The sequence below is a fragment of the Lontra canadensis genome, unplaced genomic scaffold, assembly GCF_010015895.1.
Source record: "Lontra canadensis isolate GAN:19392208 unplaced genomic scaffold, GSC_riverotter_1.0 scaffold69, whole genome shotgun sequence".
NCBI lineage: Eukaryota > Metazoa > Chordata > Mammalia > Carnivora > Mustelidae > Lontra > Lontra canadensis.
This window is the reverse complement of record NW_022631063.1, coordinates 3,394,506-3,407,769: the sequence shown is the minus strand read 5'-3', so window position 1 is coordinate 3,407,769 and position 13,264 is coordinate 3,394,506. Positions and strand designations below refer to the sequence as shown.

General features: G+C 34.3%; 1 protein-coding gene across 2 annotated transcripts in view; it reads right to left on the bottom strand.

The window, feature by feature from the left end:
* The window catches only part of LOC116880903 (sodium channel protein type 2 subunit alpha), a 140,546-nt gene that overhangs the window by 126,269 nt on the left and 1,013 nt on the right, over nucleotides 1–13,264 (bottom strand). The window lies entirely within an intron of this gene.

Genomic DNA, 13,264 nt, shown 5'->3' with positions numbered 1-13,264 from the left:
GAAGGGAGCTACAAAAGACCCAGGAGACAACTAATAAATAGGCACTGGTAAGTCCTACATAACCATAATTATCTGAATGTAAATGGATTAAGTTCTCCAATCAAAAAGCATACAGTGGCTGAAGTAAAAACAAACAAACAAACAGGACCCAACTATATGCTGTCTATAAGAGACTTGCTTATCTTTAAGGACACACACAGACTCAAAGTGAAGGGATGGAAAAAGTTATGCCATGCAAGTAGAAATCAAAAACGGGTGTAGCACTGAGCTTATATCAGACAAAACAGACTTTAAGACAAAAAGAGTAACAAGAATCAAAGAAGGTCATTATATAATGATAAAGGGGTCAATTCATCAAGAAGATACAGCAATTGTAATATATACACATCCAACAACAGAGCACCTGAATATATTAAACAAATACAACAGATCCAAAGGGAGAATTAGACAATACAATAATAGTAGAAGATTTGAATACCTCACTTCAATGACAGATAGAACATCCAGACAAAACTCAACAAGAAAATAATGGATTTGAACCATACTTTAGACCTAATGGGTCTAATAGACATATATAACACATTCTATCAAACAGCAACAGAATACACATTCTTCTTAAGTCTGCACAAAACATTCTCTAGCATAGATTTTGTTAGGCCACAAAACATGTCTGAGCAAATTTAAGGATGTTGAAGTCATACCAAATATCTTCTTCAACTACAATGATATGACACTAGAAATCAATAACAGGATGAAAGCTGGAAAATTTTCAATATGTGGAAATTAAACAACAGACTTTTGAACAACCTATGAGTCAAAAAAATTCTTGAAATAAATTAAAAGGGAAACACAGCATACCAAAACTTATGGGATGCAGCAAAAGTAGTTCTAAGAAGGAAATTTTAGTGATAAATCCTACATTAAAAAAAAATCTCAAATAAACAACCTACCCTCATAATAATAACCTAAAAACCATAGAAATAAACAACCTAATCTCAAATAAACAATCCAGAATTAATGGATTGATATTAAATTTTGTGTATTCATTCAGTGATTAAACTAGAAACATATAAACTAGCAAAACTGAAATAGGAAGAAATAGAAAACTTGAACAGACCTATTATAAGCATAGAAATTGAATCAATAATCAAAAAACTCCCCAAAACAAAAAAATCCAGGGCCAGATGGCTCCACAGGCAAATTCTACCAAACATGTAAAGAAGAATTAATACCTATTCTCAACTATTCCAAAAAACAGAAAAGAAAGGAAAACATCCAAACTCATCGTATGTGTCCAGCATTACATGATATCCAAACCAGATAAAGACCAGATAAAAGAGAACTATAGGTAAACTAGTATTTTGAAAACAACAACAACAACCAAAACTTCTTATGTACCAGCACCAGGGTAGGTCCTTGAAAGACAGATTTGAAGATCAAATTCCTGACTTTGAGGAGCTCCCAATCCAGAACAATGACAAATAAGCAAATGAAGCCCCAAGAGAAACACACTAAATTTTATATAAATTAGTAATAGGCCATTAGCCAATATTAATGGTATGTTTACCTGGAAGGCCAGATTTTATAATATTAATATACATTTCACTGTTACTGACAGAAATACTGAGTGAAAAATTAAGCAGACTGTTCTGGGCACTTTTAAATGTGAATCAGCTCAATAAAAGTGAGAGAAAACATGCTAAGAAAACTTCTTAGCATGCTTAAAGGAATATACTTTAAGTATATTCATTCATTTATAAATAAAAATAAAAATTCATTCATTTATAAAACAAATATTATTTTAGTTCTTCTATTCTAAGTTTTTGTGATACATCAATGCACCAAAGAAATAATAATGTCTGATCATTTGGAGGTTACATTACTGACAGAGGAGACAGAAATTTTACACAATATGCTAGAAGATGATAAGAGTTGTAAGATGGGAGGGAAGGAAGGAAAGAAAATGAAAGGAAAGAAGAGTAAAGCAAGAAACAAAAAAGAAATGAAAGTACTGCAGAGTGTGGAGGATCAGAAGAGTGAGCTGGGAAAGGGGGATGAGATTTTAAATAGGATAGAGTGGCATCATTTAGAAGTGACATTTGAGCCCAGACTTGAAGCAGGTGAGGGAGTTAGTCATGCAAATATCTGAAGCAAAAGACTTCCAGGAAGATGAGCCATCGCTAAAGATGTGAGCATTCCTGGAATATTCAAGAAACAGTAAAAGTGAGTAAGGGAAAGAGAAACTGGAGATGAGTTCAGAGAACTAATGAAATGGAGGCCAGATTCAACAAAGAAATTATAAGATATGTTTTAGTCCGAGAAAATTTACTCTTAGAGAATTTTGAGCAAAGATGTGGTGTAATCTTACTTCTGCCTGCTGTGTTGAAAATAGATTGTGAGGAGGAGTAGAAAAATAAAGTCCACTTATGATATTATGGCAGAAATCCAGGAGAGACTTGATGGCTTAGATCAGGCTAGTAGCAGTGGAGATGGCAGGATACAGTTTGATTCTGGATATGTCCTGAATACAAAATAAGCAGAAATCCCTAAAGAATAGGATATGGGATATGAGAGAAAGAGAACACTCAAAAGTGACCCTAGAAGTTTTCAGTCTAAGGAACAGGAAGACTGGAGTTACCTCCCTAACAAGTTAGATGGGAAAAGGCTGGGGGTGGAGCAGGTTGGCCAGGGAGAGGGAAAGTCAGAAATTTAGTTTAGGGCTTGTTAAATTTGAGATGTCTATCAAATATGCAAACCAGTAAGTCAAATAAGCCGTTGGACACATAGGTCTTTAGTGCAGCAGAAAATTGGGGGTAAACATATTTGGAAGTCATTATTATTTTTATGAGATTTAAAGCCTTGAGATCCAATGGGATTACAAGAATAATACAAAGAGTGAGAATGGACCACTGGATTTATAGTGTGGTGTTCACTGGATTCCTATGAAAAATTGTTTTGATAAAATGGTGGAAATGAAAACCTGATTAGAGTGGATTTAAAAGGGAATGGGGGAGTAGAGAGAAAAAGGAAGAGAGAGAATACAGTGAACTTCTATGGCAGGTATTTTTGAAAAGAGAAGGAAAGAAACTGAGAAGTACTGGATAAAGGAAAATATTATTTTAATATAGAAGCAATAATAAAATGCTTGCATGATGATACACTAAAGAACTAAAATTACTGAAGTAGGAGCGAGAAAAGAACTGCTGAAGCAATGCCCTTATGTAGGTAAGAAGAAATAGAGAAATAAGATCTGGTGCACAAACACAGGGATTATTTTAGGTAGAAGCAGGGATAGTTGATTTAAGGTAACAGGTGGGAAGTCAGATTATGTAGGTGTGGAACATGGTAGGGAGGTACATGTAGTTATGATAAAAGTCTGAAGGGAAAAAATCTCTTCTTATTGTTTCAATTTTCTTAGTGGTGTGGGAACCAAAGTTGTCAAATGAGAATGAAGATGAAGTAGGAAGTAATGGGGAGAAGAGAAAAGAGAGGATATGGAATCCAAGTCCCAGAAACTGGGTCAGTGAGAGGTTCGGGACACTGTGGTGATTGTTGGGCAGTATCAAGAGCCCACTTGAGGTTGTGCTTGTGTCTAGCTACATGGATGCAAGTATGGAGTAGGGGAGAGTTGGAAATGACTAGGATGGGTATTTTTCCAGATAATTAAAAAGGGTGGGTAGTTAAGTGTGTATGTGTATGTAAGAGGTGATTATTATGGATGGCCATGGAATTTAATCTATTTAATAAAAGTAAAGAGGACATTCAGTAAGTAAGGACAGTGAGAGTGTGGTAAGATCAATGCACTGGAGTCCTGGTTGGGTTAAAGCATCGTTTGAGTTGGGGTTCAAAGTACAACGCTAGGTGGTGCAGACCGCATGAAGTAAAGACCATGGTCAGGTCACCATATTGACAAAGAAGATGTCTAAGATACAGCCATGCAAGTGAGTGCCTGAGAAAGGGTAAAGACCACCACCAGTGGAGGAAAAGACTTTAAGAGAGCTAAGTTGGTAATTTAGGTTTTAATATAGACAGTATGTTGAAATCATCTATATACAGACTGAAATTACCAAGATTTTGGGTAAGGGAGTCAGGCTAGAGATAGTGCCAGTGAGCTTAAAGCCAATTATCACGTATTTGTGCAAATTCCTAAGAAGATGCATATTCAAATGTACAAATGTTCTGAATCAATATTTTATCATGGGTTTGCTTTTAAGGTTTGAACAATTTTTGATGCTAAAAAGAGAGAGAGAGAGAGAGAGAAAGAATAAAGTACACACAAAATAAAACCCCTACAGAAAAATCTCATTTAGGATAAATACTATTAAACTATATCCAAGCACCATGGATCTACATTAAAAAATACTTTGGTACAAGTTATAACATTTAAACATGAAAGGAAAAATATTATCAGATGGTAAGTAATGGATAATATTTTATGTGTATTTTTAGTGTACAAAGAAATTCATGACTACTATTAAAAATGCAAACTGAATAAAGGAACATAAAGTACAAATAAGTTAAATATCCTACATACTAATCTTCCCATACAAATCCAGAGCTCCAAGATAACCAATTAAAGACTCTGTATATTCATCCAAAATGTTTCTAAACATATGTAAATACATATCAATAAATGTAATTATAACAGCTTTTCCTTTTTTTCCCCACAAATGAGATAACGCCATTCATAGTGTTATGAAACCTGCTTTCTTCACTTCACCATATTTCTTGATCATTTCTCCATATCAGTATATAGAGGCCTAAAATTATTTTTAACATCTATATGATAATTGTTATAAAGATGCATCACAACTGATTAAGCCTGTCCCCATTAATGGATATTTAGGTCATTCCCAGGTTTTTTACTATTAATAAACAATGCTGTAATGAATGCCGTGAGTGAGCATATTTATAAGACTGATTCCTAGAAGTGAAAATGTTCCATCAAAAGATAAGCATCTTGGGGCGCCTGGGTGGCTCAGTGGGTTAAGCCTCTGCCTTCGGCTCGGGTCATGATCTCAGGGTCCTGGGATCAAGCCCCGCATCGGGCTCTCTGCTCAGCAGAGAGTTTGCTTCCCTACTCTCTCTCTCTGCCTGCCTCTCTGCTACTTGTGATCTTTCTCTCTATCAAATAAATAAACAAAATCTTAAAAAAAAAATAAGCATCTTTTAAATGTTGACAGATACCGTCGTCTTCCCAAAAAATTCATCACATGAACACTAAGAATTTTCCATTTACTTCAAAATTGTATAATGGGTTTACCCTCTGTAAAAAAAAAAGTAAATTAAAACTATTATAATGTTGGTGGTGGAAATTGGACTGTTGACTAATTATTTGAACTACAATCAAAAGAGTAAAACTGTTGGAGCGCTGGGTGGCTCAGTCAATTAAGTGTCTGACTCTTCAGGGTTGTAAGTTCAAGCTCCGCATTGGAGCTGCAAACCTAGTGTGGAGCCTACTTAAAAAAAAAAAAAAAAGAGTAAAACTGTCAAGCAGGATGTTTAATCTATGACACAAACTCACATGTAGACAAAAAAAAAAGATTTTCATGGCAGCATTGTTTATAATAGTAAAAAATCTATCCATCATTATAGAATTATACATAACTTGTGATATAGTCCTATAATCGGAAGTTATACATCAGTAGAAATTACTGAAACTTATGTCCATATATCAAACAGATCAATTCTCAAAAACATGATGTTGAGGTTAAAAAGAAAATATGAAAAGACATTTTCAGTATAATACCACTTATAAAATTTTAAGAAAACATGTAAAACAGAACTTCACATTATATGTGTGTGCAAGTCATGTGGACTATAATTTTACCATATGAATGTAAAGACTGTGCATCAAATTCAAATAGCTGTTACCTGAGAAGGGAGTGATAGGAATGGGATCAATACTGAGTACAAAGGATTCTTCCACAATATCATGTTTTACCTCTTCTTCTGAGAATCTGAACTAATATGACAAAAGAAGTCAATATGAATTTTTAAAAGAAACAAACAAAAACGTAAAAGCAATTAAGAAATATATTTCCCAAATAATGACCAGTCTCATTTTTTTGCCTTGAGTGCTTCAGGTAGGCCTGGTCAGCAATGAAACCATATGAGCAATTTTAAGTAATCTGTTCCAGAATCATCCCCTTTGGTTCATGTCTGCTCCCTTCTATTTCTGACCCCTCTGCGGCTGCTCTTCAATTGCTCTCTCTTCTCTAGTGTGTTCAACTATTTATATATTCTTGTCTTGTACTAATGGCTTCCTTTACTGGATCCCAAATAACATTTCCTAACTTATGCATTTTAAGTAATACATATGCATATAATTTATATATATTTATTTATTTATTTATTTTAAATTCTTTCTAAAAGACTTTTTTTTTTTCTGAAAGACAGGACAGAGACAAGTTTCTCTGAAGTCCTGATTTAACAGATTACACTTTCTAATTCTCATTTCAGTCACTATAGAACTTTTTGAGGCTCTATGCTATACTCAGGGGTTCTCAATTTCGCCTCCCTATGTTACAAGACTTCAGCCTTATACTTGCACAGACTTTAAAACTAAACCCTCTGGGAAATTGGGCTTTTTTCTATGTATCTCCTTCTACTCCCCAGATCCCTGGGTCAGCTTTCTTGTTTATTACTCAGGTTTTTGTTATCACTTTATTTCTGATTACTGAAGGCTTTTTTATTTATTTGGAGCTTAACCATGTATTTTAAAGGCATTTTAAAATTGTGTTTTATTTATAGTTTCTAGATGTTGGCAAATGAATTCTATGTTTACTCAACCCACCAAACTGACAGAATTGAAGATTCTCATAGGTTTTGTGCAAATTATTACTTTTATTTTAGTAGCTCTTATTTCACCTTGAAATTCCTAGGGATATAGGAAGCTCTGATTCTGAGGATACAGGACTCATGCTGAACCCATCAATGCAGATCTTCTCCTGAAAGCCTGTGAATAAGCTATAGCAAGTGCAAAAGGGTTTCCTATACTCTGCTTCTTTCAGCTGAGTCTAGGTTGGTACTATCAGCATGTATCAGGCTCAAAATTCATAAAATCATGTCATTCCTGATGATACAACTAGGGATTCAATGAAGAGTCATAAGAGATTTCAGTTGGTAGGTTCAGCAAGGCCAATAACTGAACAGCTCATCTTCATGTTCTTTATCTAACTTGATGGGCCATTTTACATATTAACTTTCTGACACTGAAGCACCTAAACCATGGACCATTAATTTAGGTAGACTGATCAAATATAAAACATGGCATAGTACTTTTTTTTACTTTTTTCTCTTCCAACTGTTAGAAATGTGATGACCATGATATCACATTTCATTTGAGACAGTCTTGATATACACATGTTGTTCTGGAGAAATTATTAACAAACCACATCTTAATTTAAATGATACACTATGGTCACCCTGTCTAAATAACCAGGCTCCCCAGATTTCTAGGACTGTTGATGTAGGAAATAGCAAGTGTAAGTCTGGGTATTTCTCTGGCATTATCCTATATCTGGCCATTTCTGGGCCATCAGAGATGCTCTATCCAGCTGAGACACAAAAGGAGAAAAACATCCTAGCTCACAATGCTGGGTTGATAGAGATACTACCCAATTGGCCTCTAGCTGGCTTGCTTCATGTCTTACATATTTCACCTTTTGACATCAGTTATTCCAAAAGGGAGACTGTCAGTATTCTCTTACCATAATCTTATCATAAACTCATTTTTCATGATATTCCAACCAATTCACTATTCTTTATACAAAGCCTAATAGGAACTTTCTTGTTTCATTGTCACTCTCCCATACAAATCAACCAACACAAGATGTAACTGGGCATAATTATACAATCACAAATTGCACACTTATCTGCTAATACCACCAAGACATGCTCTTGCTGAAAGTGTATTATAATCCCAACTGATCCTAGATAACAATACAAGATTTAATCATTCCAAATTTTAATAATAATTCAAGCAATTCAATGTGATTCTTGAGGGTTACTGCTTCCTAAGATCGTTTTATTCCAGTAAAATTTATATTTTAGCAAGCACAAACATAAAGTTAACTAAAATTATGATATTCTTACCCTCAAAAATCTTCTAGCACATTCTGATAAATAAAATATATTTAAATACCCTTGATTCTTAAGCCAGTTCTCCAGAATTTTCACAAATAACAAAAGCCCCTTTATATGAAAGAAAAGTTTTTCCATTATTAGTGTGGTTAGTAATTATATTTTCTTCCAAATAAAGGTCTTGACTTGGAAGTTTAATGGAATATTACCAGGAAAAATCTACACCTTTGATTTGCAAAGTCCACCTTGCCCTCTGCTTCAACCTACCTCCAATTTCTCTAAACCCAAATGTAATAAGGAAGAGATGACACTACTGTATGTATATTACAGGGAGACAAGTGAGTAACTTTTGAGATTCAGTATGATTTCATTTTATGGTCTTAATGCTGGTCATCTTTTCCAACATAGGCACTACTATGTTGCTAATGGTATTCATCACTATAATCAAAATGTACATAAAATTTGAATGCTTCTTAAAATCAATATAATATGAAATTACATTTTGATAATTAAAGATCTTATTTGCCTTTACTGGCATTATGACTTTTCTTTTTTGAGTCCTAAAGCGAGATCATTCAACAATATAAGCAAACCATATTTTTCATAAACCTTAATGTTATTATAAACAAAATTAAAGAAGATCATATTAAACTTGTATTCTGCAGGTAACAGACATGGGAAGTAAGTGTTGGAAAAATCCAAATCCACACTATTTTAAAATGTAAAACCTGTATTAAATCTCTTGACTTTTTTCCAAGTGGGTTTCCCTTTGATATAAACTTGTTTATAACTATCATCAGTATTTAAAGAACACTGAATTAGATGCACTAAAAATTTATAAAGCAAAAAGTGATAAAATCAAGGAAAGTAGCGTTTTTTTTTTTCTCTAATGACAGCATCTGAAAGTGGTTTGGAGTTGATATTAAAGTATTTGCAACATTTGTTAGAGAAGTTCTTCAATAGAAATTTTAGAAGACCTTGTTGTTTACCTTCTAGGATATTTGTTTTGAGCAGAAATTTGAACGATATCATTCCAAGACCTGCTTTGTATTTTGTATGACCTACTATAAAATTATAACACTATAAAATAAATAATTGTCAATGGAACTTAACAAATCCAACATAGAATCTGTGAAAGTAATCTGAGCTGAGAAGTAATAACTTAGGTTTGCTATATGATAGCATTGCCTATGACCCTCCTGTGGGGTGCACAACAGTTATTAATGGAATTAAACTTGACTTAGGGTTTCTATTTCAAATCATCAGCTATCCCATCTATACCCCCAAAAGTGTCTGCACTGCTAGTCAAAAAAAGACGAAGAAAAATAAACATCAAGTTTCTAAATGGATAAGGATTAAAAGTTCCACAGTTGTTAGTAGTAACTCCAATTTCTTAATAACAACGGAATAAAAATGAACACAAATAAAAGCTAAATTCTATCTTAATATTTCAATGCCTGGAAATTGAAGATAGATAAAGATATAATTATTTATTAAACTTAGAAGCTGAGTGAGGTAGTTATGAGGATATCCAGAGGTTACCTCCACAAAAGAAGACTGGAGGAAGAGGACTGTGGATTGGGGGGGCGAGGACTGCCTTTACAATGTTGCCCAAGCTCAGTGCTGAGGGAAGAGAAGTCATCTGTGTCCATACTGCCACCTAAACACATACTTCTGCTCTTCTCACTGACCCGCCAGGTTCACCACACAGTGGGATAAAGTTAGGTCTAGAAAAAGAAGGTGGATTTCTGTCCCACCAATTCTAAAGTGAATTACATTAATCTGAACTGAGAAAGCAGCAATTTGAAAGGCTCCTTTCTGTGTGAAGGATGGGATTTTTCATCATACCTGTGCCTTTTTCCAAGCTTCACATTGCTATCCCCTGGCCTGCAAGTGCAAGGGATTGCCTAGAGGAGATCTAGAAAAGACAAGATTCTGAACTGTCAATAGAGAGGGAGAAAGAACTTATGGTAGGAAGCCTCATAAAGGAGGTTAGTTTGCCTAAGGGAAGGGACTTTGTAATTAAACTGACTCTCTTTTCTTTCTCTTCACACATTTCCTTGTAAAATACTAATGAAACTGGGAGGAAAAGGCACATGCTTGAGTAATTAATTCAGATGCTAGCAAACCAGCCCGAAATAATCAAATTAGAGAAAAGAAGATGTAAAGATGGAATCAGAGGCCAGAGTGTTTGGCCAAGAGATGAGGAAAGTGGACCACTTCTGCAAGCCGACAAAGGCACAAAGAAGTACAGCATAGAGAATATAGTCAATAATATTGTAATAACATTGAATAGTGACAGATGGTGACTATACTTATCCTAATGAGCAATGAGTAATGTACAGAATTTTTAATCAATACCTTATTTACATGAAATGAATATAACATCGTATGTTAATTATACCTAAAAAATAAATTAGATACATATAATAGATAATGTATTGGTCTAATTCTTTGAAAGTTTAAAATAGAATCTGTTTTTAAACAGGTCATTCCGTAAGAAATGGGTAACTGAAGTATGTTCAATAAGCCTAATGTGAAACAGTGTTATTAGTTTCCAATTCATGGTTTAATGAAACTAAAAAATGCTCTATTGGAAAGTGTCTTGCTACTGAGAATTAATTATTTCTTCCAGAGAGTCCACAAACCGCAAATAGCCTTTTCTGAAGAACCAACTGATTTAAATAGAAGAGATATTTTATCTTACAGACAAGATTTTAATTTACAAGTACAGAGCACCAAAAGCAAGTTACATCAGCTTTCTTTTATATCACCTCCTACCCCTTCTTCGTATCTCGAAGAAAATACATTCTTGAACCTTCCCTCTCTCGTCTGCTGTAGGACCTCATTTTATTTTTTGTTTCTTCAGTTTCTCTCTACTGACTTCATATCCTTATTTTATGAAGGGGCTGAGTTTTTCCTAATCCTGACTAAAATCAATTTTCACTCAACAGTACCTTCCCCCTCAAGATAAAAAATATTATATATCTTTCCTTCACTGGTAAGTATCTTAAAATTTAAAATTACTCTTCAGGTGTCCAATTTCCCATTTTGTCCTCAGTCCAAACCCCTGTCTCTGCAAACCTACTAAACCTCTCCTCTTAAAACCTATCCATGACCTAATAATAATAATAAAGTCTATCAGCTCTGACCCCATTCTCTTATTAATCAAACATTTTATGGGTTTGCTATTGTTTCTGATCCCTATTTTGGTAGTCCATTAACTTGCTTTGCTTCCTAGGAAACTTATTCCTCCAATCTCTTCCATTACTTTCCCACAATTAATATTCTTTCTAGACTCTTTTCACTCTACCTAATCTTAGAGTAATACTGAAGTCATCTTTACCTCACTTTTATTCCCTGCTGATGTTCATTTATGTGTGATCTAACTCTTGTGACAGCTTCATGCACAACCATATATTTAGCTTTTCTTTCTAATCTGATATCTGGACATAAAATTTTCACTGTTAAAAAAATTGTTTTTACCTTCTTACAGAACATCTTTATGTGAGAGTATGTGTTAGTGTGTCAAATACGTTACATCAAAGGCCAAATTCATTATCTTAACTTGGGCTGCTCCAGGAAAAAAAAAAAAAAAGCCACAACATTTTCAGGCTTCACTCAGATTGGATTATTTACCATTCTCTATAATTTCCCTCTATGATGTCCCCTAGAGGTCTCCATTGCCTTATATTTGCCTGCCTCACCCCTTTGTTCCTGGAATGAGCAACTTTTTACATTTATTTGTTTATAACCAACTCACCCATAAAGACCTAATTTAACTATCATATCCTCTTAAAATTTTTTTCTCTAGGTTCTGAGCTCCTCATGGACTGAAACGGTGACTGTCGGCTTTATATGAATCTCAGGATGTAACACAGTGAGCCTGACACAAGATGGGTGTTCATCCTATACCTGTTCCATTCACCTTCTCACCTTTCTTCATTCTTATTTTGATGTTTATAAGATTTTGAGGTATACTACTATCTGTACATGCACATTTCCATGAAGAAAACTCTATGCCTTTGTTTATGTCTCAATCTCTACCATGGACAGTTCTTGGTAGATGCATGGTACTCCATAAATATTGTTTGTGTAAATGACACATTTTATTTAATTCCTTTCCTTTCTCAAGATATTGCAGAAGTAGGATGCAGTCTGTGCCTAGTAAGTGAAAACAAAAAACAAAACAAAACAAAAAATCAGAACAGGAAGGGAAGAGCATGGGATGATGGTTTTGTAAGGGTCAATAGACTAATCTATACGTACAGTCTACTCTTATTAAGTAAGAAGAATAGAGATGTGAGCTAAATGTGACCATCCATATCCCTTATGAGTAGAGAATAGAGTAATATACCTCATCAAATGGGAAAGGAGAATACCAAGAAACAGAGAGTCTCCATAGTTATTTTAGTTTCCCTGGATGCTTTGTCAAGAGTCTTGAGAAAATTGAGCACTATATACAATATGCCATGAAGTAACACAATGTGTACCTTGAAAGAAACTCTATTTCATATAATTAACACACACACATACACACACACACAGAGTCAATATCAGCACACCTGGTATATGCCATTTGGAAATGTCCACACTAGGGGTAAATTGTGTTACTGCTATGAAAGACATTGAAAACTGTCAAACAGTGTTCTAGCCTTGCTTCTGATTCAACTCAGCATGTGGCTGTGGGAAACCAAATCTCTCAGCCACAGTTTTTTTTTTAAATGATGAAATGAATAAATGCTAAAAATCTGTGATTCTAAAAATTGTCATATATATAGAACTATGTGGAATTTCAAACTCCTTACAGGCCTCACATGTCAGAAGAATGGATTTTTTTCTTTGGTGGTTCAAACCATTCTATAAAATCATGACCCATAGCTTTCACAACCTCTGACACAGCACAACTACCTCTTTATAGCAAAATGATGAGTAAGATAGAAACATACTGATGCACCCCCATACCTGCCACCTCTACCACCACCATCACGCAGACACATACACACACTGCTCTTCTCAAAGAGACAGAAGAGATATTTAAAAACAATCTTACAAAAATATTTTTTAAATATTTTAAAATTTTACTTTAAATGGATACAAGTGACAGTTATGATTCTTAAATGCAGGATTTCTAAACTGCTTTTTTCCTATTGAGTTGATAACAATAAAAAGAGGATTT